Below are 25,264 nucleotides of genomic sequence, written 5' to 3' on the forward strand. Positions count from 1 at the left end.
TTTAATTATTTAAATCATTCAGCTGATACAGCCTGGTCGCTCCTCTGTTGTGGTGCCATTTCAAAGACCACGCCTATGATCATATTGACCAGCAGTGCAACGATCAGAGCGTTCAACCCCAACTTATAAAGGATGCACAGCTGCAGGTCCCACGGGTTCATACAGATTCTGAATTTGTGCAGTCATTAAAGGTGAAACCTATGGAAAGAGACCGCTTTCCATATTTTACATGAAAAGCTATTAAAGCCCATCACGCATGTATTAAAGTGGTGCAGTGCAGGGATTCTGGGATTTGTCATATTTGAGCACAAAATCTCAGTCTGCTTATGGGTAGAAACAAAAATGGCACGGCAACTGTATGAATAATAACGTGTATTCACAGATACACACACTTCCACGCGCAGAAAGACACTCATAAGCGCACAAATACCCACAATAGAAAGTCGGTCAGTGAATGGGAGGAGGCAGGCAGACTAGCAGGTGCTGTGTTGGTGGAAGATATGGCTTCTGTCCACCTCAGCATTTCTAAACACTCAGTTATCTTCCCTCTCCACAGGAGAAGAGGTCATTTCTTTCTTCTTTTCTCCTCTGCATCACACTCCTTTCCTCATTTCTGCTTTTCCCCTTTGCTCCAGCCGTTTCTCCTGACTCATTTATCTACTCCCCACCTCTCTTTTTACATCCTTCCCTCATAGCCTTTATCTTTTTTCAGCATTTTCCTGCTTTTCCTTTTCCACTCCACCCTTCTCCTCTCCATCCCCTCCTTCCTCTGCTCCTTGTCGTCTGCTGCGCTCTCAGTGGAACAGTCCATTCAGCAACAAAACAAAGCTGCCTACAGCATCACACACTGGCTAATCAAGCAAAACAGAATGCAGCAGCCCTCAGATCCACTCAACAGTACCATGATACCGGCCGGCAAAGAGGCCAATTCAGGGGGAGGGAGAAGACAGGTTTACCTCATCAGGAGGAGATGAAGGAGGATGCACAGGGACAATAATGTTAATGTCGTCTGTTACATTTTTACAGAGCTGAAAGTAATTTCGATCCTAAAGGATTTGGCAGTGTTTGCCTTTGCTTCATCTAAATGAATGCAAATATACTCCAGCACCCATAAGAGAGAGTGAAGAGAATGAGTTTGACAGTGCAAATGACCATGAGCATTATAGGTTAAGATGAGGTAAGATGAGGTGGGAAGGAGGGCTAAAGGAGGATATGGAGGAGAGGCAGAAAGATAATGGGGTGAGGAAAATTCTCTGACAGGTCATCGACAGTGAAGCAGAGCATTCATGACGATGATGAAACCCAACAATGGTCAGCTGCAATCTCCTCCTGGACAGAGGATGAGCGTTTACAAGCTAGCACGGCAGCCACTCCTCTGTGGGAGGGTGTGTGGTGGTGGAGGGAACAACTGCTGTTCAGCTTCAGTAAAAATAAAGAAGCTGGTACTGCAAGATATGAAGATAGGAGAAATATGTAAACATGCCAAAGCAGCGACTAGACGCTGCATCAAAAGCTGATGTATTAACGAAGCCTATTTAAAGCTATGTGGATGGGTGGATGAGGGATCACTCACATAGCTACAGATAAATGTTCACATATATTGAAGAGCAGACTCTCTTCCCATGGTGGGATTACGGAAGAGAAGTGTTGTCATTAACATGAAAACATCCTCTTTTTACTGGAGGGGGACAGAAAAACAAGGGCAGGCTGTTTGAAAGTGCTGCATGGGTCGAAAATTAAAAGAAGCCTAACTTGTTAAAGCCCTTGCCACACCTGCCAAGTTCGATCACTTTTCTATTTTTAGACAAAGCAACAATTACTGCCTCATGACATTTTCTGGTTTATGCACCTTGTTCTTTATGAACTTTATCGCACATCTGTCAATTTAGATAAGAAGCTCGTTTGCATGGATAGGAATAGAGTTCTTAGGCCCTGAACTGTCTTTACTATTCAGTATTCCTCAAAGCAGAGGATACTATAGTCACCATTTGTGTTTTATTACCATTCACAGAAGAATCTCACCAGCCTTGTAGCTGCTGTAAACTGTCACATTATCCTCCTCTCATCTTGACTTACTGCAACGAGGAAACCTATCCTGGAAAAGTACACCCAAAGGCTACTACACAGCTGATTGCTGATTTCTCTTCATGTAGCAGCTAATACTATAGAGTATGTAGCACACGTCAAAGACACGTACGCATTTGCAAAACTTCCCTTCCAAGATGTAGGCAGGACAAGCACAAGCTCGATAAACCACAAATAAGCCAGATGAAAACGCCTGACACTCTTCTGAAAACACCCTGCTGGGAGCATTTGAGAGCACTCTGGAAGCTGTGATGCCTTAATTGCTATGATACAAAAATGTCTAAAGAAGAAATATGTTGCAAGTACCCGTTTCTACCTGAATGCTGCTTAACTGGAAGACCCACGGAACAAAATGAACAACCTGTTCCTCCAAGCATTATTTTTCATAACACAATTGCAGCAGTTTGGGGATGTCATTTGGTACAGACAGACCAGCAGCAGTAACTTCTCCTCGAATGCTGTTAAGTGCTTAGAAGTAGGGCCTAATAGTTGGTTGTGTACACTTTGTCCCACCCCTCCTGTACTGTGAGGCCAGGTAAAAAGTGATTGTAACAAGTGGTGCGTTCTACCCAGAGTTTGACTTTCTTTTAGCCCCGTGGAGGTGTTGACCTGTGAATGGTTCAGCCTTCCATTTGGATAGGAAAGACATGCAGTGCTCACCACGGAAAAGACACTCAGTGCTTCGTCACACTTCTGATGTTTTAGCATCTTGTAAAAATGCAGAATGGCGGCCTTAAAAAGAAAAAACAATGCTTTGGTGTATAGGCTTTTTAAAGTGTATTATCTATCCCAACAGTAGCCTAGGTATAGATGGAAAGAGGAGCCACAAGACTGAGCCCAAAAAAAGAGCAGGCATCAGTGAAAACACATATGACAGGGTAAAGCTGCTAAAGCGGCTAAAGCAGCTTAAACAGTGTGCGTACATGAGATTTGCCAATTGGATGTACAGAAAAAGTATCCGCTCAAACAACTCCAATGGTTGGTTTGCGATATTGAAATATAAGTATATAGATGAATTTAGGAGGGGGTTAATATCCATTTATAACATTTCTTTCTGAGGTTCACCATGTGACCTTTTTATTTCTTCTGAGGATATCCTGCTGATGCTAGATGGGAACAATTCAGTGCTCCAAAGAAACTATGCTGATGATGGGCAAGTTATTTGTGTTCAAGGTTTAAGGTTGTCCCGTAGGCAGAATGTTTGGGTGGGATTGAAGTGTTAAAAGGAAAGAGTGGGATGGTAGGGAGGAAGAGAGAGCAGAGTGTGCTGCGAAGAGGAGGAGGAAGGACGATGGTAGGCAGCAGATAGGACGGCGCAGTGATGAGACGGAGAAGCACGGGTGATGGTGTGGAGCAGTGGAGAGTGTGATGGCAGGATGGGATTTGAGTCTTTTAACTTCATTAGTTCCGCCTCAGTCTGGGGTCTGTAGATTATGTCTAATTAAGCAGCTTAACATGGCTTAAAAAGCACCACACAGAAAGCACAAGAGCCTTATCTGTCAACCTGCTCAAACGATTCTCCGCTTCTCCTTTCATTCCCGTGGCAGGCTAACATAAATTCTCTTTGCATGGCCTTTATGCTAGAGAGATTAGAGGCTCCAACATCGGTGCGAGCTGGATAGCTAACAGCTGCAGCGATAGCAGTGTGGGCTGTGGAAACAGGGAGAGAGCTTGTGTGGTGAGGAGCGGGGAGACAGAGGGGCAGGCAGATGCTTCCTTTCAGACTGTGGGGAGAGACAGTCGATAAAAAGGGTGGGGTTCAGCGAACAGGAGTCATCCTGAGTCCTGTCATTCTAATCTATGTTGGTACTCCAGTAAGAATTAAGCCAGTCTGCACACTATTAGGGTGTAATAAGACATAACTATTACCCTGCAAGTGTAGTCCAGGCAACACCCTAAAATTACAGGTGACTTGTTGCCTTACTGCATAAGGCAAAAAGAGCAACATTGCCTACAAAATGCACACTTATTACTTATCTTTTGCTTCGAGAGCATAGATATGTTCCCTGCAACAGCCTTATATAAAACAATAATCTATTTGTGGTAGCAGATGTGAGCTGTAGGGTGGGTAGTTCAACTCTGGCTTCTTGACTGACAAGTTTAAATTAACAAAAAAAGTCAAAGCATAAAGCATAAAAATGTATATGATACACAATATATCAACACACTTATAAACTAACAATAATTTGAAAATATAACATTTAGATGGACATACATATTTATGATATGCAGTTAATCTAATCTGGTTGCTCCCTAGCAGCGGCATATTGGCTGGTGTGCTCCTCTTCTCCTCTCATTAGCTATAGCTTTTTCTTCCTGACCCTGTCTTTGCATCTCACGAGCCCTTCGAGTCTTTCAAAATACTTTGGAAAATTAATCTGGACTGAAGAATCAAACATTCTGTGTTAAGGTCAAAGAATTAACATTACCATTATCCACTTTCACAAGCAGCAATACTGACTAGAAGCTATGGGCATAAACAATCCAGGTGTAGCTTAACATTAATATACACAATGCTCTGCAAAGGTCTTCTGCCACCCCTCATTTTATTTTATATTTTGCTTCTAAGGAATCAGACTTTCTTGCAATTTTTAAAAATGGCCTTGAACAACGGTTCTTTGGGCTTTGGAAGGTCTTTTTCAATTATTTTCAGTCCAGTCTTTGTACCTGACTATTATCAGAGAATTGTTTCACCAAATGGAGGAATGTTTTGCCAAAGCCTCACCAGAAATTGTTTCAGTGGAAGTGTGGAAAAGAAAACAGGGTGAAAAGTCTAAAGTATGCCAAATTACACAAAAACTGGAAGTAAAATGATTCCAAACAGGTTTTATAGAGTGATGAATTTAAATTGGAATTTTTTGGCGGAGAAGTTCAGGAGAGCGTTACAGCAGCTAGTCTGTAAAACACAGCAGAGGGTCTGTCATCATTTGAGGTTGCATTTCAGCCACTTAGGGTGCCATCAGATTTTGATCCACCATGCAATACCATCTAGAAAGCATCAGCTTGGCAACAGAATAATTTCCCAGATTCATAGAAATGATCCCAAACACACTGGCAATGCAGTAAAAGCATAGACACAACCCACCCCCACAATGGAACAGTAACAGTCACCCAACAGCCTGGACTTCAACACTATTAAAGCAGTGTGCGTTCATGTTGACAGAAAATGGAAGGTGTAGCCAGCATCATAAGATTTCAAGTTCATGGTTCTTCTTCAAGAAGCCTGGAGAAATATTAAAGACTACTTAAAGAAATTACAAGACAGCTGCCTAAGAGAGTTCAGGCTGTGTTGAAGAATAAATGTGGCGATCGTGGCTCAAGAGTTGGGAGTTCGCCTTGTAATCGGAAGGTTGCCGGTTCGAGCCCTGGCTTGGACAGTCTCAGTCGTTGTGTCCTTGGGCAAGACACTTCACCCGTTGCCTACTGGTGGTGGTCAGAGGGCCCGGTGGCGCCAGTGTCCGGCAGCCTCGCCTCTGTCAGTGCGCCCCAGGGTGGCTGTGGCTACAATGTAGCTTGCCATCAGCAGTGTGTGAATAGGTGGATGACTGGTTGTGTAAAGCGCTTTGGGGTCCTTAGGGACTAGAAAAGCGCTATACAAATCATATTACCATCATACCAAATATCAACTTACACACTCTTTTAGAATTGTGAAAACTCTTTTTGCCTTATATTCTGAATTTGTGTGTATGTTTGAACATATTTCAATAATTCTGCACCTGTTTTCTATCTTGAACGCCTGGATAACTATTGCTCAATACCGCTCCTGGAAGCAAAATACATATTTAAAAATATATATAAATATGACAGGCAACTCAACACGTTTGCCCAGTACTGTGCATATACTTTTATCATTACTGTTTCTTATATCCTTCCAGTCGGAGTAATATTGACTTGAATGCATCAGTTAAATCTGTAGACAGACAAAGTCAACAACAATCCTTCCTCTTGATCATTGCCACCAAATTTATGTAAACTTTGGCCGAGTCAGGAGAAGTTCCAGGAGAAAATTGAGTAAATGATAAGAATTATTTATTGCAGCAATAATGCATCTGCAATGTTAACTGTGCTCTCGCCCTTATCTTGGACTCAACTGGTGACCAAGTACAATTGTTTGTGCAACAGCAAGGTCCACACGTCAAGAAATGTGTGTTTACCCCCAACACAAAGGCGCCAAAGACAAATTCCTTCAGATGATTAGAGTTTTGGCATTTCTTGTAAAGCGCTTATCTTGCAAATGATCAAAGCCAGTGTATGATTCAAAACTTCTACTTTAACCGCAAACACTCATAAAACAGTTACAAAACAGTGGGTTGGGTTATGTGAATCGTGTTTAGTGAAACACATCATGGTAACAGTATAGCCAAGAAAAAAATCTCATCATAAAAGAGGGAGTTTTAAACATTCCAAAATTAAAACGTACAGGTATGGCATTCTGTTCAAGAAATATTTGTAATATATTTCTACTAATGGCAAAATATGGTATTATATAAGGGTAAAAACCAGCACTAGCTGGTTAGGTAGTACTTTGTACCAAGATGGGATGAGTCACTGCAGCATACAGTTTGCCTTCCGTATGACATAAGAGGAAATATAGAAGTATAAACAGTAAACAAAACAATGGCAGAAGCTCTTGGCAAGCGACAATTAGAAAGCAGGATGGCCATTTGTTTTTAGCCACAGCACAGACCATTATTCTTTCTAGCTGCACTTATGCTTCCTCGCTTATGACGTCACAGCCACCGGCATTAAGAGACACTGAGGCCTGGTCCCCAAAGCAAGCTGAGATCATGTAGCCTATCCTGCAGTGCATTTTGGATCATTTCTATGCTATGACAGTGCCTCTCAGTGTCTTTGACAGTGATTTAAGCACCCTATGAGTGAGTATTAAAACACAAATAATGCATGTATAATACTGAAGTGGCTTCAGTAGCTCAGAGATATTCAACAGAAACAACAGTGATCTCTCCCATGGCAGCATTTTCTACAAATCTCCCTTTTAAATTGAAATGTGCTCGCGTGTGGCGTCTCCACCTTTCACCATACGCCACCTGCAAATTGTCAAGACAGAGAATCATCACAGAAACTATGGTACTTTGTGACATCAGACATGCCTGGCTACCATATGTCACTACAGAGCAGAAGAATGCTGGCAGTTTCACACAACTGAGGAGGAGTTAGACTGAGCTGTAACAAAACACAGGAGGTCACTTGGAGTTTGGCTTCACTCAGCTTTTCATGCCAAGCAACATTCCCCACCTCAGGCAAAAGTGCACCCACACAGCAAGTTACAGGTAGACAAAAACACTCCCTTGTTTTTTTCAATATCCTTCTCCCTCCCTAATCTTCTTTATTCCTGCGATATCTTTTGTGACACAGGTATGCAAAACTAAATCCATATGCATAAAACAGTTCCCCTCTAATCCGCAAACACCCTTCTTCAGGATGTACTGTATTATCTTGTGCAATTTCACACACACTGAGAGGCAAGATGGCTGCTCTCAAAACTGGTCCATCTTGTTAACACGCATGAACACACCAGGGAATAGGGGAAACTGTTCACAGGGACTGTAATGTGCCGATGTCAATGAGTAGCCTCGGAGCAAAACTCACAGCGCGTCTCTTTCTGACACCAGCTCATCTAATTCACTCCAGGTGTGAGGCCCATCGGCACAGAAAATCAGGTGTAATGTGCAGACGCACAAACAGGTGTGCATCGGGAGGCGTTCAAGTTTAAAAAAGCGAGAGGGAAAAGAAAAGAGGAGAAGAGAAGAGAAGAAAAAACACAAGTAGTGGACAACTGTGAAGGGAACAGGAGAGTTAGATGGCGATAAAAAGATAAAGTCAGAGCCTGACTGACGTACTGAAGAGAAAGAGTGTGGGACTTGGAATAGAGGGAGAGATGAAGAGAGAGCTGCTATCTGATAGAAGGGATTTGCCCTTCCCTGGAACAGTAATTTACTAAAGCCATTCTACAGAGACCCATCAGAGGCGATCTGCTGGCAGATTAGACGACAAAACCTCATCCCTCGCTTTCCCTCCAGCCAATCAGCGCCAGGCAGCGAGCAGAGGGTAGAGGATGAAGGGAGGACAGTGAAGAGGAGGGGCAAAATTTCCTGTCACTGTCGAAATCGGAGAGGCCACAAACACAATGGTACTCACAACACATGCACGCAGAATACATACAGGAGATTGAATTGGGCTCAGAGCTGTTGTGATTGCATTTTACCATCCTCGGAATAGAGCAGGTAACACCGTTTGCTTGCAAGAGCTGGGGATTTGTCATTTATAATCAGTTTTATGCTCTTGTTTCCCCTGAACTCACTTTTCCTTTTTGCAGTTCGTATCGTGCCCCAAAGGCCCTCGAAGCATTCCGCTGCTGTATCAGTCCAGTCACTCGCCGCCCAGCGCTAACCCAGCTCTCTCCGACTGCCTCCTCCCCATCCCACTTCACATGCACTGCAGAGGTTGTCAAGTGTGCCCCAGCTGTGCAAGCAGTGGGAACTGTTTACAATGGTACATCATCAGTGAGACCCAGGAGCAACACCCCACGCGCTAGCAGAGCTCTCACAACCACCGCTCAAGTGTTTAGCACATGATGTTAAATATTATACACCTTCTGAACAAGTCAGCGACCCAGCATTAACGAATGCAATCTCTGCATGAAAAGCTGGGAAAACTCCTGCTGCAAGAAACACAAACTTCTTTTACACGCTTGTAGCAAAAACAAAGAAATTCTCAAAAAAATGAATGCAAAAGGAAGCAAAACTGCGATTTAAACTTAAATCTGGAAAACTGGTGGTGTGCCAAGTATTTCCAACAGCTCCAACATATGTATATGCACAAATGCTCATGACTGAGCCCCTCTTGGCAATAGAGCCATTACCATCGACATCCTGTGTCTCCCTCTTTAGCACGGACGTGATCAAAACAAAACAAAGCAAAACAAAAGCGAGCTGTTCCTTCCCCTCTCTACCATCACCGTTTCCCGTCTGGAGCTGCTGCCCAACCTCACAGGACCCCTGAGGACCCCTGAATTCCCTAAGGAAAGGGCTGACATCACCCACCCATGTCTCCTGTCAACTATAACCTCTGAAGGAGCAGGCACGACTGAAAGGAAGAGAGGAAAAGGCAAGGCCTTAAATGGAAGCTCAGCTTTGCAGTCTAAAAGCTGCATGTGAACAGTCAGAGCGGCAAAATTTCCTACAGCCTAAATCACGATGTTCAAACACCGGGAGACCTCAGACAGAGAGAAGATGTATTCACAAAGTTGTTAAGCGAAAACTGAAAAGTTGTGGATGGGACTCTTACTGAAATAGGGTTGCTTAGGGCCTAAACTTGCTCATGTGGAACACCTCGAATCATTGTTTAAGGGCAGGTTAAACTAGTCTTGGGCACTGGTTTGATCCATCTTTCCAAAGAGCTTCAAAACAAGAACTGCAATCAAAACATGTAAGAATGAAAGAATCTGACATGTTACGTCAACTCCTAAGCTAATGGATATAATACACTTTGGATCTTCTCCTTGTACAATCATTCTCTTAGTCTTGTTATTTCAAGTTCCAAATCACTTCTTTGTGACTCTAGATCTCTCTAAAGCACACGCATATTTTCACACACACACAAAGAGCAGGTGATAGAGCTGCTCGAGGAACTTTTTTGAATAATTTTTCACTGTTTTTTTGTGGTGACAAAACTTCTCGACATGACCAGAAACCTTTCTGGGTCTGTTTAAAATTATTAACTGTTACACTGCACCTTTGAGTAAATCAGGATCTGCTCCCTGCTTCTTTCTGTCACAAAAAGTGTTGTAACCCAAAACCTGGAATGAGGCGTGACTACGGTGAATATGGGAAGGAAATATAAGCTCAACTCATGCTGAAACTATGCAGTTAGCGCTGGACTGTAACTGTGGGTGAAATAATAATAATTTAAAAAATTAAAATATTGTGCTCTAAATAAAAAGTCTTACTTTGAGTCATGTGGTATGTGCACAAAACTGTAGCACATGGTGTAAAACGCTATTGCGTAATCTAACAGATGCTGTTTCTATTCTGTTGTAGTCTTAAAGTCTCAACATGGACATACCACTAATGTTACCTTCTGGTTAACCTAAAGCCTTACTGTTGGCATGCCCACAAAGTGCTTACATAGATAGAGCATTTGTGAGCTGAAAATTGTAACTCTAAAAGTGCCCATCAGCGTTTGTAATGCTTAAAGTGTCACAGGTGTGTTTTATGGAGGAAGCAGAACTGTGACTTAAGATTTGTTAGCTCTAACATAGTAATGCAATAAATACAACACATTAAAATCATTTCCTAAATGTAATTTACACAACTTTCATGTCAGAAATTAAGAATTCTTATCCACAATCCCTGCTGTTTTGAATCGATGTGCTCTTGATGACCAAATACAGAAAACAACTGAGAACAAATGAAATTTTTAAAACCGAATCCACAATCGCTGGTGGATGAGCACGCCATTAGTCATTCAGAGTCGTTAGTGATTAACTGCTTTGCCTTGTGGTGTGACTGCAGGACTTAAAGCATAAGAGCCTGCATGAATAAACATGAATAAACTGTTTTGGTTTTTTTGTGCAGGAGTAACGGTAGCGACACATAAGCTTGCGAGGCACCTTCGCTCTTTCTTGGGATCATTGTAAAATTGAGTTATAAGCCACAGAAAATTCACAAATACTGAAATACTATATTAATATGATATGATATGATCCTGTATTTCTGCACCGCATTGGAAACCTCAACAGTTCAGTTACACATTCACACAATCAGTGTTCTCGAAACGCCTTTTTAAACATTTAGTAAGTGTTAATCTTTAATTCATTGTTAAGGGCACATGTAAACGTCCTTTTACTAGTTGCGGTCTACACAGTGCGTGGAAAAACAGTTGTGTGTGGCTCTGGCAAGGCTTAGCCAATTCAGGGAAAATGACTCAGTTGGGCTTGAACACTTGAAATGCAAGATCCACACCGACTAAACTACAAATGCAAAAGCCAGTTTCACTGTTGCACAAGTTCTCAGAAATCTGAAACCCTTGAAGTAGACGCTAAATACCTGGAGTTCTTCTTTAATGGATGCAATCGTTTGTAAATGCCGAATTTCAATTGCATTTGATTTGAAAGGTCACATACACCTGTGCAAATGGTGACAATTACGATATTCAGCCAAATCTAAATGCTGCATCTCTTCTTTTCAGTATAAATGCATTATTCTCTCCTTTTCCCACTCAAATGCCAACGTCTTGTATTCATCTTTTCCACCAAAACTATGTTTTGGAGTTTTTTTGGGAAATCACATGGATTTAAGCTACAGGAAATCAACCCGTCAACAACAAACTGCATTCACAGCAACATTTTCCCACAAAGGTCTGCAGTGTCTTCTCCTTGACGGATGTAAGCTGCGCTTCGGTGAGGCCATCTTTCTCTCCGAATAACCTTCGAACCAAAAACAGCAATTTCGAACAAACAAAATGTTTACATTCTTCACCCATGTTTTCTTTACCTTTATCATCACAATATCCATGCAAGTCAGGAAAGCAACAAATGAAGATGCACGAGTTATGTTTGTGGTTTGTAATCATTCACAGAAGTGAAAGGAGACGCTTTCCTTTTTAAACCACTGCACTCTCTCCCTTCTGTGATTCATAAAGTTAACGTCAGTAGGTTAATCTTAAACTAGATGCATGATTTCACACTGCTGTTTCAAGCATAGTTTCACTTCAACTACACTTCGTTTATTCACTGTAAACTGACTTCAACATGGTTTCAAATTTTTGGGTAATTTGTGGGAAATTCCCCGCAACTCCCTCAGCTGATTCTAAAAAACGAAAACAAGAAAAAACCCATTTTAAATAACTGATGGGGAAGTGACACGGATTACTCCAGTTCTTGTCAGGAATGTTAGAAAATGGTGGATCAGGAGCTGCTGGAGCACTCCAACAGGAAATGAACTCTGACATAAGAGCTATGGACCTTGGGGCCTCTACTGCATCCTGGGAAATTATGGCACTGAGAAGAGAAATGACCCATGTCACCACCAGGAAACCCCAACTCAGAGAAATCCATGTGCAATCCATGTGCAATCCTCTAAAATGGCACAGTAGCTATATTAATGACTGTTAAGCGAGGCTGCTTTCAGAAGCACAAAGAGGAGTAAACACAAAAACAAACGAAATCAAATCAGTATTTAGTCCGACTACTCTTTACTTTTAAACAGCGCAGTTTCTCCTTGGTATACTTGTATGTAGCGTTTGAAGGTTGCAGGGTCAATTTTTCCAAGTGTCTTGGGAAACTTCAAGCATTTCTTCTGTGGTTAATCCTGTCTCAGTAGCTTCAGCCACATCATGTAATCCTAGAGTAACTCCATTGTGTTGAGCTCCAGATACTGTGAGGCCTACAACATAAGTGTCAATACTGAAAATCTGTGACTCTGTATGGTTGGATGGTTTCACCCTTCAGATTAAATTTGGCACAGATAAGTCAACTTCCTTTGCTGGGACTGCCTGACGGATGCAACTAAAATGTCTAGAAGTTTTAAAGAGTACTGCGCGTCACGGATATCCTCTAGATTAAAGCATTTCACGTGATTCATCACAGGGGTTTTTTTATTAAGCACACGTGTATGTGTGTTTGCCTAACAACAGTAACAGTCGGAGTAGCACGGTCAAAACCAGGTCAGCACAAAGTGTTGCAGACTGGTGGAAATCATGGTCTGTCTTTCATGCAGATGAACCAACCAGCGTCACAACAAAGACAGCCAACAACAGAAAGACAGGGAGTGGGCAGAAAGAAAGCACAGCCTGTGATAAGGACAGCATAACAGAGTATCGGTCAGCCTATGTTCCTTTAAACAAGTGGTATGGCTGTGGGTTGGACCTAGAGAGAGCCTATTCACAGCTTTGTCTATATGCTGCATCTGTGGGAGCAGCGTGAAAAACAAAACAGTCCACCGGAGCCACTGTCTGTGCTTCTCTTGTTGCTTTTTTTGATCTTTGGTATAATTTCTAACGTCTCCCTTTCGCAGTTCCCTTCTTTCCTGCTTAAACCCACTTTTCAAACACTGCTTTTTATTGGCGGCCTGTGCACATGGACATCGGTGTAGGCTGAAAATCCCCAAATCCTTCCACTCTGTGAAGTCAAATACCTACACAGATGGACACAAGCACGCTACAGTGGATCCCGCTTTAGGTGTGTCTCCTCTATTATTAAAATAAATTTTCACTGACGCCGCCATCAGCCGCCACTTTCTGTTTAATGGCAGTTTTCCAAACCGTGAGACAATAGCATGGGCATCATTAGCTAAGTGGTGGCTGGATGACAGGCGGTGCCGCTGCGATCGATAACGGCAGGCACAGCCATCCGCAGGCTGAGCAGTGCTTACTCATCAGCCTTGGGCACGCATGAGCCCAGGCTTGGGCCAAAAACTGGGACAAAGCCAGATAAGGGATGTGGAGGTGTCAGGGGCTCACTGCCTGTGATAACAAATGGCTATGAACAGCCACCTTATCTTCTCACCTTAAAAAGGATATGATGTCCGTTGTCACATAGCTGCCGAATGGCCAGAACCACAGTTAACTGACAGTTATGTTATGAGCGTGAGGAAAGGTCAGCTGCTGTTGCTCTCATTGGGTGTACAGAAAGTAGTGTACATGTTTCTTTTCCCCACACAGTTTCAGTGCCCTTATTACTCAAAACAACCAGTTCTGAAACATTTTGAGTCGAGCTGGATCAAACACGAATACTAACCACTAACAGCCAGGTAATGATTTGCACATGTTAAAATGCCTTTGGCAAGATACAACTTCAGAATACCTAATCACAACATTGTAAAACATGTCCCCTCTCCAGATACAAGGCTTTTTTGTGCAGCCATGTATGTGCAGGAGAGAGACAGCGTCAGCACGTATTCACTGTGGAGATGCCAAAGGCCGCCACAGTGCTGCCCAGATCCCCCTGAAGTGGCATCTGAAGCAAACGTCTAGTGACAAGGTGGTGCCCTTCCTGTGTCCTTAACCGCGGCTCAGACGACCACTGCGCTGCTCTCCAAGGGCAAGAAAAACCAGTGATGGAGGGCGCCATGGGAACAGAAATAAACAAAAACATTCTGTAAAAAATAAAAAAATAAAAAAAACAGGAGAGAAAAGAGGACGCAAAGGGGCAGCATAAGCAATCTACACAACTCATAAATGAAAAACTTCCAGTGAACCTCTTTTTGAGACATCTGGTTGTCTGGGTCTGCAAGCCCTCCTCTCAACTCCTGTCCCTCTCTTTTTTCTCCAATGCTTATCAGTCTGTGATTAAAGCTGCCAACCTTAATTAGAATATTTCAGAAACAGAACACTTCTCAGCCTCCCACTCTCCACCTCTCCTCTGTCTGAGCATCGCAGGTGTATGCCGACACCTCCAATAAAGTTGTCAGGACTCCAGGCAGAAGCAGCATGTAAGAGACGTCACGATAAACAGACATCAAGTCGGGATAATGCAAACTAAACCTCATGTTGTAGCAGCGTCAACATCATTATCTAAGAGAATTAACAAACCTAAAGCAGGTGTTTTTGGGGGGGTTTTTTTGCTCACACACAAATCTAAACCCAATTACAGCACCACCATCTCATTTCCTACCTCTGCACACAGTCTCCTGTTTGTACACTGCCAAACACTAAAATAATTTCTGCACCACATTCAACTAGCCACCCAATCTAATTATTGCTAATAATGAGTTAAAATGAAATGAAAAGCAAACAGCTGAGGTGAGAAGCTGAGGTGCGGATTCTAGTTATTGCTTTGTGTTTTGAGTTGCAATATTATGGCTGACAGAAAGAGCTTCCAGCCAGTCTTCACAGATAACAGCCCAACCTCAAAGTTTCTTTGAAATACACAAGTTGCTGTTACACAAACCTCTTTTTTTTCCCCCCTTCTTTCCCAGTGAATTTAATCCAACTGGTGATGCTCCGAGGGCTCCACCGCTAAACAATAAGATTGCAGAGAGAAACATGCCGTTAAAATGAAATGTTCGAAAAATCCAGCCCTCTAACGCTCTCTACTTTCACAAAAGATGGACATACAACAAGTTGTATCAGAATACACAAAACTATTGCTTCACTTAAAAACACATATACCACCCACAGCACATGCCACGACTTAGGACAGCAAGTACAAGCAGAAAGTTTTAAAACTCATAAGCAAACAGAGCTAGAAAAAAAACAGATAACGCCTCTTGATGATATACTTAATAGTGAAAGTACAGTTTAGATCTTGTGATTATAGTTTAAGTAGCTTCCTTTAGCTGCTCCTTTATTTGCAAGGAGTCACCACAGCGGATGGATTGACATGTTTGCTTTGGCTGGATGCCCTTCCTGAAGCAGCCCTCCCAGGGATTTGTGTCTCCTCCCAGCACTGAACCGGGGACCTTTCACATGTTAGGAGAACGTGTTAACCACCACACTATACACCCACTTATACTTACACATATTTTTCATTTATCTCTTTCATCAAATGAGGTTACCACAACCTCAAAAAAAAGAAAAGAAAGTTTAACTAATTTACTTCTCAAGAACATTTCAGACACTCCCTCTTGGGACTGTCCAGTGCAGACTAAACCTGACAAGCAGGTGCTGGCTGGTAGTTGCTTTTCATGATCATATTTGGTACAATCTGCGGTTGCTCTCGTCCAGCCTGCTTTAACACGACCACTAACATGATGACGTCAGACTCATATTGAAACAATAAGAATAACTGGAGTGAGCCAAGTCTGCAAAACAGTTCCAGTTAATCAAAATGACTTTGTTTAACTCAAAAAAGACAGACAATCTTTCACTAAAACTATTTTACGCTGAATATATGGATTAAATATTTAAGTTAGTAGATTTTTTTTTAATAATACATGTACACATGCTACTGTCTTTGTGCTTGGAGCACTAACGTTTTAAGTACTACTGAGTGAGGCTCAATTCTAATTTGGCTTTTTGGTAGTACTAGTTCAAAGGGAGGGTCTGTGTTAAAACTTGTCTATATCTTTCCAGAACAGTCATGACAGCTGATTGGTCAGGATTTGATCTTTTTTTTCTGCTACCATGCTGGATTTTTCTAACAGACAGCCAATCTTTCTTCTCATTTTGCCACCATTCTTCCTTAAAAGAAGAACAAAACTGGCTCCATTGTTGCCACTTTCTAACTCCTACCCTCACCTTTGACCCTCAGCTCTCCTCTTCTCCACCCTATCCACTCCTTTTGGCCTTCCATCCCCATCCCCCTTGCATAAACACATGACCAGGCATCGTGAGTGGACTTCCTTCAGGAAATTCAGGACCAACATCGGGGGGAGAAGCTCCAGAAAAAAAAAAGTCAAACAATGACAAACACAGACTTCTCCTGCTCACTCCAGCCCAATTTTGGCAATAACGCATTAGGACTTGCGAATGAGATGAGGGCTAGGTCAGCACGACAGGTTAAGACAAAAATGAAAACCAAGTGTTGCTTTAGTGTGGGAAATGAGTGTGAGCGTGTGAGCGTGTATGCATCCACAGATTGCAAACATGCTCAGAGTTATCCTTTAATACTTATGTAGGTGGATTTCAGAGCAGTCTTTTTGTTGCCTTTTTTTTTGAGTGAGAGAGGTTTCAAATGTCTACAGGCTTTCAACAGTCCGTATAAACAATGACTCATCCAAAAAACCATCAGAGGCCATTATACCCTTAACATGATAATGTAATGGAGCGTGTATTTATGCATGACAAATCTCTCATTTTAAGCTTGTGCCCTGCATAGTCCATAAACCTCAGAGAACTTTAAGGATAAGAACCATGTTGGCAGTGTGTGTAGGTGGTGCAAACTTTGTGCGTGCAATCATAGAAGCAGAAGTCCAACCTATTGAACTCCGGGCAGTGGCCTCGTTTTATTGGCAGAGCCTCAATCATAACATCTTATCTACGGCCGTGCTGAGTCATGGAATTCAGCTGTGTCCAATAGCCAAGCAGCAGGGTTACTTATGGCTGCCATTGATTGGTTGATCCCTGAGCACAAAGCTGAAAGGGCACATACCAGGAACACAGCCTGAAGCAGAAACTGGCAGCAGTTTGTTCACACTTTACTTTACTCAAACATCCTTGTAGCGGCCCCCCCCACCCAAAAACTGAAAACCCACTTTGTGGCGTCACTCTCTCACTTTTCCTCGTTCCTAAAGATCTTCCTTCATGTTCAGCTCTCGTCCTTCTGTTGTGTAATCACATTTGCAAAAGACAAAACAGGGCTGTTCGTGTCCAGAGGTCACCATTCCTCTGTGGTCCTTTATCTCGACGGTCACAGTAATTTCAAACATTGTCAGCACTGTATTTTTTTAAACATTAATGCTATTTTAAAGTACCTCAATAGAACCGTACAGCCACCATTCAAACCACTGTTCATATCCAAAGCCCTTATTTTTATCTAGAAATGTACAACAATGATGGATTTGTGTTGAACTTAATATTCTCAGATCACAAATTTGTTAAAAAGGGCCAATGAATAGGAATATTAGTAATACTTTCTAATCTTTTTGTTCCCTCAAAACAGGGTCATTTCCCTCGTAAATAAATTGGTCAATCAGGGTACAGAGCTAAACTGGCTCTGGAACAGAACAGGGCCACAGTACAGAGGCCTTTATATCAGCCTGTGCCCATCTGCAAATCTGTAATGAGCAAGAGAGCCGAAACAGTGGGGAGAGAAGAGAACCTCAGTTCAACTGAGGCAGGCACACTTTCTAATGGAAATTCAGATACAATCATCCCAGAATGCACTTCTCTCTGCCTAATAATCAGCCACTAGAACAAGGCAGCCATTGAGAGGAGAGTGACTGTAATCTGGTCCACCAAACTCCAAAGCTGCCCGCTATAATTAGCTCCTTTCTCCATCAAACACAGACTTACAGTGACTCGCAAGCAAACCTCTCTTGTAATACAAGAGGAACGAGATTTAGCGAACGACGCGTTTTCTGATGAGTAGGAAAAAATTTTCCATGCTTGGCAGGTGGAGTAACTTCACTCTGACAGGTATGCAAGCAGTAAAACTGGAGCAGGTGCAAGTCCACCATTTAATTCAGCCAGCACAGTAGAAATCTAAGCGTCTGGGTCGACACTGCAAAGCGGCCCGTGCTGTGTTACAAGCCCGAGACACTTTCGCCCTATTGAAATAAACTAATCACTGCTTGGCTTAGTGAATTCAGTAATGTTTCACACTACAGGGCTCAGGTAATTTCTAATTACCTTTCCTCGTTTTTTTCCCCACTGGTCCACTGTTGAGAAAACAAGTGAGCTGACATCTTAGATTTGCTGCAAGGAGTAAGTGCTCCTATGCTGCTTCTATTGCAAAGCATGAAAAACCCGGGATTTATCTGTTCACATAATACGGGACAGAACAGTGTCCTCATCAAAGGATGCATTCTCATCTCTGGCCTACATGCTGACAAACAAAGCCTGTTCTCCTCTAATCTCGGGAACATGTTCAAGCCCAGGACTCACAACATGATCCCAGAGACAGACTGACAGGGGTGAGTGGGTATGCTGGTAGCTAGCCTGCTGCCTGGGCAAATGGCACGGCTATTAGGGGAAGAAGAGGCTTCCTGGAGAGGTGTGACTGCACTGCAAAGGGCCCAATCAAGCACAGAACAGAAGTGCTGACAGCTGTTAATGCATTTACCTGAGCGCAAAGAGACCATCTTACTAAGAAAAGTTTGCATACGAGTCTGTGTGCTTCTCCTCCTCAGTATGGTCTTCCTGACAAGGCTGATTAAGATCAAAGGGAGGAAAACTCATCAAAAAGCACATATCCAAGCACAGCTAGTAAATGTGTGCTTCAACCTACTTGCTTGAAAAGGATGCACAACACCAAAGGCACATACCCATTATCAAGGTTCCTGTTTTAAAATGTCTCCTTTAACTGGCAATGACACAGCAGCACAGATCAAACCAATGGATACTCTGTTTTAAGGCAACGTCATAAAGCTACACAGAGATCTCATGCTTTAAAATCAGCCATTGTCAGTCAGTCTTAAATGCCTCATGTAGAAGGATCACTCTTTGAATTAAAAGCACCAAAGTCCAGTGGAAGGGCTCACAGGAAAAAAAAAAAAAAAAATTAAAGAAAGAAACAGAAAGAAAGAAAAGGGAGTGGCTTCCAGGGCAATGACCACTTTGCTGCAGGATTAGGCTGTGACACACTGGTGACTAGTCCTGGCATAAAAAAAGATTAATAGTGTTAATTGTCTCCATTAGGTCACCCTAACCAGCCCAGAACCAAAGGACAAATGGGTGGACATTCCACATTCAGCGAGCCAACATAAATATTCTCACCTGAGATTGGTGAGAAATAACTTGACATGTTTTATATGCTTTCTAGGAAGAACACAGCCTTTTGTGTGACAGGCTGGGTAAAGGAAATGAGGAAGTTAGTACAGGTACCCTCAGGCATTAGCCAACTATATGAAATAGACAGCCCTGTGCAGCTTTGGCATTTACAAAGTTAATGATACATTCGATAAAGGCTAAAATATCTTTGCTTGAAGAAAACGTAGTATATTAAGACCTTACATACGACTTAAATGTAAGAAGTTACAATAAACAAAGCTTTTTTAAAACAAAGTCATTTTTTTAAAGCAGAGCATAGTAAGAAATAAACTGAACATGCAAACATGCTGTGACACAACTGTTTAACAATCTTCAGCCTACCCCAAACATCCTATCTGCTCTACCCCGATTTCAAGTCCTGTTTGCCCCTTACATTCAGACATAGCCTGGAGTTTCTCCAGGTCTGACAGACCAATGCATTCCAGGTGTTGTTGTCCAAACAATTGTAAGGTTTGGACAGGATCCATTTTTAAGACCCCCACCCCCCTCAGTCCCTTTCTCCTATGTAAACGTCCCATTTAAACAAGCACACGCTAACCCCTAACCTGCATAAGAACGCCTTTTATTTTAATACACACACGTATCATCACGCAGTCATTATGATTACTATTAACGGGCTTCAAATCAAGCCAGCCCCCGTGGAGGGGAGGGGGACTGGGGTTAACTCCCAGTTTCTTGTTACTCGCAGCACTTCACTGCAACCCAAGCTGCAATGTTAGGAGAAGTAAAATCAGGTGAACGCCTTAAAATGCCTTTTGCCAATACTAGTTAGGTCTAAAAACTGCTTATTCACACTGACTCACACACACACAATCGTGGCCGAAAAGCTACAGTCTACATACCATATCATTCCCGTTTCTGTCCTGCTCTTGTCCGCTCCTTTCTTCCTCTCCGTGCTCCTCTGCGACCCGCAGCCGGGGAAATACTTTAAAAACCAGACAAAAACACTCCCTACAAGCTCTCACATCGATTATTTTCCGCCTTTTCAGTAAACAGGCTGTCTGTCCATTGCTTCCCACATAGGGTGTTCACTTACATCAGTCTGAAGTTTTCAGACACGAGATACATAGATGGTTTGTCTTTTCTCCCAGTCTGGAAAAAATACAAGTAAATTCTAGTAGCGAAAAGGGCAGGAAAAAAAAATCCTGCTCAACTTCAGTTTTTTTCACCACGGCTGGAAACGTCTTGCGAGGAGGAGAAAAGGGGGGCCGGCGTTGGAAAGCGCTGTTTCGGTGTGTTTTCCCTTCTTGGTTCACCACCACGTTGTTTTGACCAATTATTATTTCCTTTGTTGTGTCAAAAATTTACAAAAAAAAAGAGTCCGCAGGAAACGCGACCACAAGGATCAGCCTTGATTTACAAAAAAGCGCCGCTGTTGGAAGAGTACAACAGTTCGTACGAAAGCCTTGTGTGTGTGTGTGTGTTTTTTTCCCTTTCTGATGTTAAGCCCCTTGCAGGATAAATGTGTGACGTTGTGTTTAAGTCTATTTTTTCCCCCAGCTTCCCAGTAATGGCGGCATGCTCTTCACAGAGAGACACTCTCGCCCAGCGGTAAATATACACAATTACAACAAACGCAGACTGTTTATGATACGCTGCTCACCGCCACACTATTAAGGCGTAGCTAATGGTGACTAGTAAGCCGAGAACAACAGTGAATTTATTTCAAATGAGCCATCATAATACTCTTCCATACGTATGTATATTTAAACTAAAAGAAAATAGTTGGCATATAACATGCTGAATACATTAGAAATTAAAAAGAAATATTTGAAAATATTCGAAACAACAAAAAACACACACATGCAAACAAAGGGTGACTATGCTTTAGCTAGCAACCAGCTACTTCTAGTTACTTTAACTATTTCTATTACTTTCCAGTTTCGTTTCTTTATAGCTCTTTCTTTTATTTTAAATTGAAGAACAGCAAACTAGCTCCGTTGTACAACATGGACTTATTTGTGAGTTGTATCAAAGTGGGGCTAATGTCTTTAATGCCTCATCTTGGGTTACTGTTAAACATGAAACTGTTATTTATTATTTCTAAGCATAAAAAAAGAAATGTGTTTATGTTATCATGACTGTGATTAATTTATTTTATTTTGGCCCATTTGCGTTCATGGCCCCCACGGCTCCCATACCACTTCCTTGCAAAACTGACCACCATTTCCCCGGACAGATTCAAGCATTAGTTATACAACACTATGCAAAGGTCTTGAATAACCCATTCGTTTCTTTATATTTTCCCAGGAAAATGGAAATAGGTGCAGCGATTTATTGAAACATCTGTAAGGATATGTGAAAATACAGTATATAAGGCAAAAACAAAGTTTGAACTATTCTAATGAGCTACGTCAGTAAAGTTCCCATATGTGTTTTTTTAATTTAGGTATCCTTTGACTGCACTGGAAGTGTGTTTGAGGTCATAGTCATGCTTTAAAATGAAGCTGATGCTAATGGGATGGTATTTTGATGATGGATCAAAATTTGACTCTATATTTCTGTATTCAGGATTTCATCAGTTCCCATCAGATCCCTCACACCACTGCCGCTGAACTGCAGACCCAAACCATGGCAAACACTCTACCATGTTTTGCTGATGACTCTAGACACTCCCTGTTTTACCCCTGCCCTGATCTCCTCTACACATACTGATGATGATTTCAACTGAGAAAAACTTCAAATGTGGATCCGTCACTCCTGTTGCCACTGATCTTTTCTTCTTGTTCCCTTTCCTTAGGAATGGCTTCTTGACAGCCACCTTATCAAGAGAGGAACTAATTACAAAATGATTTGATTGTGACAGACTGCTAGTAACAAAAGTGTCTAAAGAAACAAATTTAATTAGTCTCTTTGTTAATTTTTCTGATATCTGCTATGTGTAGAAAACCAGGTGTGGTTCATCTTTTGAGTTAGGTTCCTTTTTTATGGTTGAATGATTCATAGGTCAATACTAAGTGGTTCACTTAGCATTGATGATTGGCTGAGGACTTTTGCACAGAACTGTTGCTTAATAGATTTAAATAGTTAATGGCTGAATCATTTGTGATAGATTTGTTGTGCATTCACCCAAGGACTTCCACCTAAACTGTTATTGAACAGCAGAGAGAGGAAATGTTTAATGCCTTTCCTGAGAAAAATTAATCATCTTAAAGGTTAGTCCTAATTATAAGTGTTGTTCACTGAGTTATGTGCTCGTCAAGAGTTATTGCGAAGTGTTTTCTACTTTGATTAAAGCCATTTAAAAAATTACGCTTTTAAGGCAGAGAGTTGAGATACATTGGAGAAATATCTGCAGTGTTGTACAAGACAACAGCCTGTACTAATAGCTCAAACAGATGTTTAGTGTCTAGCAGTGAGACCCTCTCTTGAAATTCTTTCTCTCTCTCTCTCTCATTCACTCGCTTCCTCTCTCTCCCTGTTAGTCCTTCCTTGAACTCTCAAGAACATGCAATTCCGATCTGGTAATCTAAACTCTGTGTGATATGAAAACAAATAGTTTGTGTGGCCGTAGAACTCAATTTATTGTTTTGAACTGGAATTTGGCACTTTAGGGGATATTTAAGACTAAACCATTGTAAACAATAGAGCCATCGTGTTTAAAGGTTTATTACTGTATTCAACCTCCTGGAGTGTTGGATAGCAGAATCAAAACATAGCAGAAAATCATTTGTAATAAAAAAAAAATAGGAAAGAAATTATGTTGTTCTTACATAAGTTATTAAATTGAAGTACATAATGTGCACTATGTGTGTTCTGACAAGCTTGAATTGTGACCCACCATTAAATACACAGTCAAACAGGGTTCAAGGTGCACTGTCCTCTGTTTGAGTAAGTCCACACGCTTCTGTCCCATTGCATTACTCACTAGGTTCTCAGCAATATTTGCATGACCCCAATCACACAAACCAAGATTAGCTGGGGTCAAAGTGTGTGTTGAATAATGTGCCTCTGTTTTACATCCCTTTCGCCTACCTCCACTTGTTTTTAAAACAGGCCAAGGTCTTGCGACTATCACAAAACATTGCTATGCAGTGCTGTTTATGCGTATAATTCTTATATAACCACCATGGCAAATTTTATTTTTATTTTACTCTAAAATACGCGGCAGTATCAAAACACAGCTGCAAGCATTATACGGAAGAAAAACACTGCACTTTTTGTTTAATCACTGGTTTGTTTCCTCTTTCATTTTATTATTATTTTTTCCATCCCACTTTCAGTCCTCGTTGTATCTGCAGCTAAAATATGTCTCAGTCCCAAGGGCAGCGCATTCCTCCACTCACAGTTGTGCAATCCCTGACAATCACAGTCCCCCATCCCCCCCACCTCTGACTCCCTAAACACCCAGAACAGAGGCAAGCTGTCCAAGCTGTCTGGGCAATGTTCTGCGGTGAACTGGCTGCCCAAGCACACCAGTAAACAAACTCTGACTCTGCAGAAAACAACCTCCAAAAATAATGTAACCTCAAGGGGCTGCAAATAAGTTATATAGGCTATTGCTGCTTTTCAGCCTGTAATGAGTTTCGGTATAAATCTTTTGTATTCTACAAATCTTCCTTTTTGTTCATACGTCTTTATGCTAATTATACGCAATAATCTAATATAATTAAGTGGATATAAATAAAACTATCAGTTTGATTAACTGTGTATGTGACAAATACACTATCATGTTTGGGGACTTTTTTACATTTAGTAAGTCTGTATGTGAGCAATTTTCACCATGTGTATAAACAAATAGAGCAGACAAAAGTCTCTTTGGACTATGATGATGTGATCTGTAGTGAGATCAGGCAGCACGTGGAAGAGAGCCTGGAGAAGTGGAGGTATCCTCTGTAGAGAAGAGGAATGAAAGTCAATAGAAGCCAGACAGAATAGACGTGTGAATGAGACGGAGACCGATTTAACAGTGAAGGTGACAGACATTGCACAATAGAGAAGAAGAAGAGAGTGCAGGCAGGGTGGAGTGGGTGAAGACGAGTGCCAGGGGTGATTTCTCACAGATGGATAGCGGCAAGAGTGAAAGGGAAGATATAGATGTATGGTTTAGAGATGGTGGCCCTTACAAAAAGACAGGAGTTAGAGTTGAACATCCTCAGATTTTCACTGGGAGTGGGACCAGGAGGAACAGGATAGGAAATCAGTATATCAGAGGGACAGCTCAGGTGAAGTGCTTTGGAGACAAAGTTAGAGAGCCAAGGCTGTGATGTTTTGGACATGTGAGGCGGAGGGATAGCTGATATATTCAAGAAAGGTTGTTAAATATGAAGCTGCCAGGTAGGCAGACAACAGGAAGATCATCGAGAAGGTTAATGGATGTAGTAAAGGAGGACATACAGAGGACTGGTGTGACAGAGGAGTATGCTAGGCAAGGGAGATAGGAGATGAAGGGAAATTGATTCACTATGGCGACCCTTAAAGGGAGCAGCCAAAAGAAGAAGAAGTGTTAACCAGTCTAAGAACTGACAGGAAATTGCCCAAGAGAAGAGTGACATATTTTTTTAATCAAGTTTATAGTATTAGGATACTATAAAAATAGATAACAAGTGGAATGCAATACTTATGAAATTATTCCACAGGAAGTGCTTCCGGTAGTTCTTTCAGAAAAGAATAAAACCTGAAACAAACACGAAAAACGACAAAAATATTTAGAGAGATGGGCTCTTTGCTTCTCATGTGATCCACTGCACGACTCAATACGAGACGCCACACAGTGATGTTGGTTGTTGTAGTTCTATATTAAAACCCATTGCTTCTAAATGTAACAACAAAAACTACAATCCCATCA

At 41.8% G+C, this 25,264-nt stretch overlaps 1 protein-coding gene and 1 long non-coding RNA gene across 3 annotated transcripts in view; one reads left to right on the top strand and one right to left on the bottom strand.

Annotated features, from left to right (window-relative positions):
- Nucleotides 1–20,980, bottom strand: part of arhgap35a (Rho GTPase activating protein 35a) — a 62,209-nt gene extending 41,229 nt beyond the window's left edge. Inside the window, exon 1 of the mRNA XM_005455763.4 lies at nucleotides 20,319–20,980. The gene's annotated coding sequence lies outside the window, so the exon portion shown is untranslated. The remainder of the gene's footprint in view (nucleotides 1–20,318) is intronic.
- LOC102083042 (uncharacterized) lies at nucleotides 20,570–23,281 on the top strand. Of its 2 annotated transcripts, none has more exons than XR_003213851.1 (3): nucleotides 20,570–20,708; nucleotides 20,977–21,027; nucleotides 21,988–23,281. It is a non-coding gene; the product is annotated as an uncharacterized LOC102083042 (long non-coding RNA). The 2 variants fall into 2 exon arrangements; XR_002064582.2 differs by lacking the exon at nucleotides 20,570–20,708 and adding an exon at nucleotides 20,760–20,890.
- The last annotated feature ends 1,983 nt before the right edge of the window (nucleotides 23,282–25,264 follow it).

The sequence above is a fragment of the Oreochromis niloticus genome, linkage group LG14 (genome assembly GCF_001858045.2).
Source record: "Oreochromis niloticus isolate F11D_XX linkage group LG14, O_niloticus_UMD_NMBU, whole genome shotgun sequence".
Taxonomy (NCBI): Eukaryota; Metazoa; Chordata; class Actinopteri; order Cichliformes; family Cichlidae; genus Oreochromis; species Oreochromis niloticus.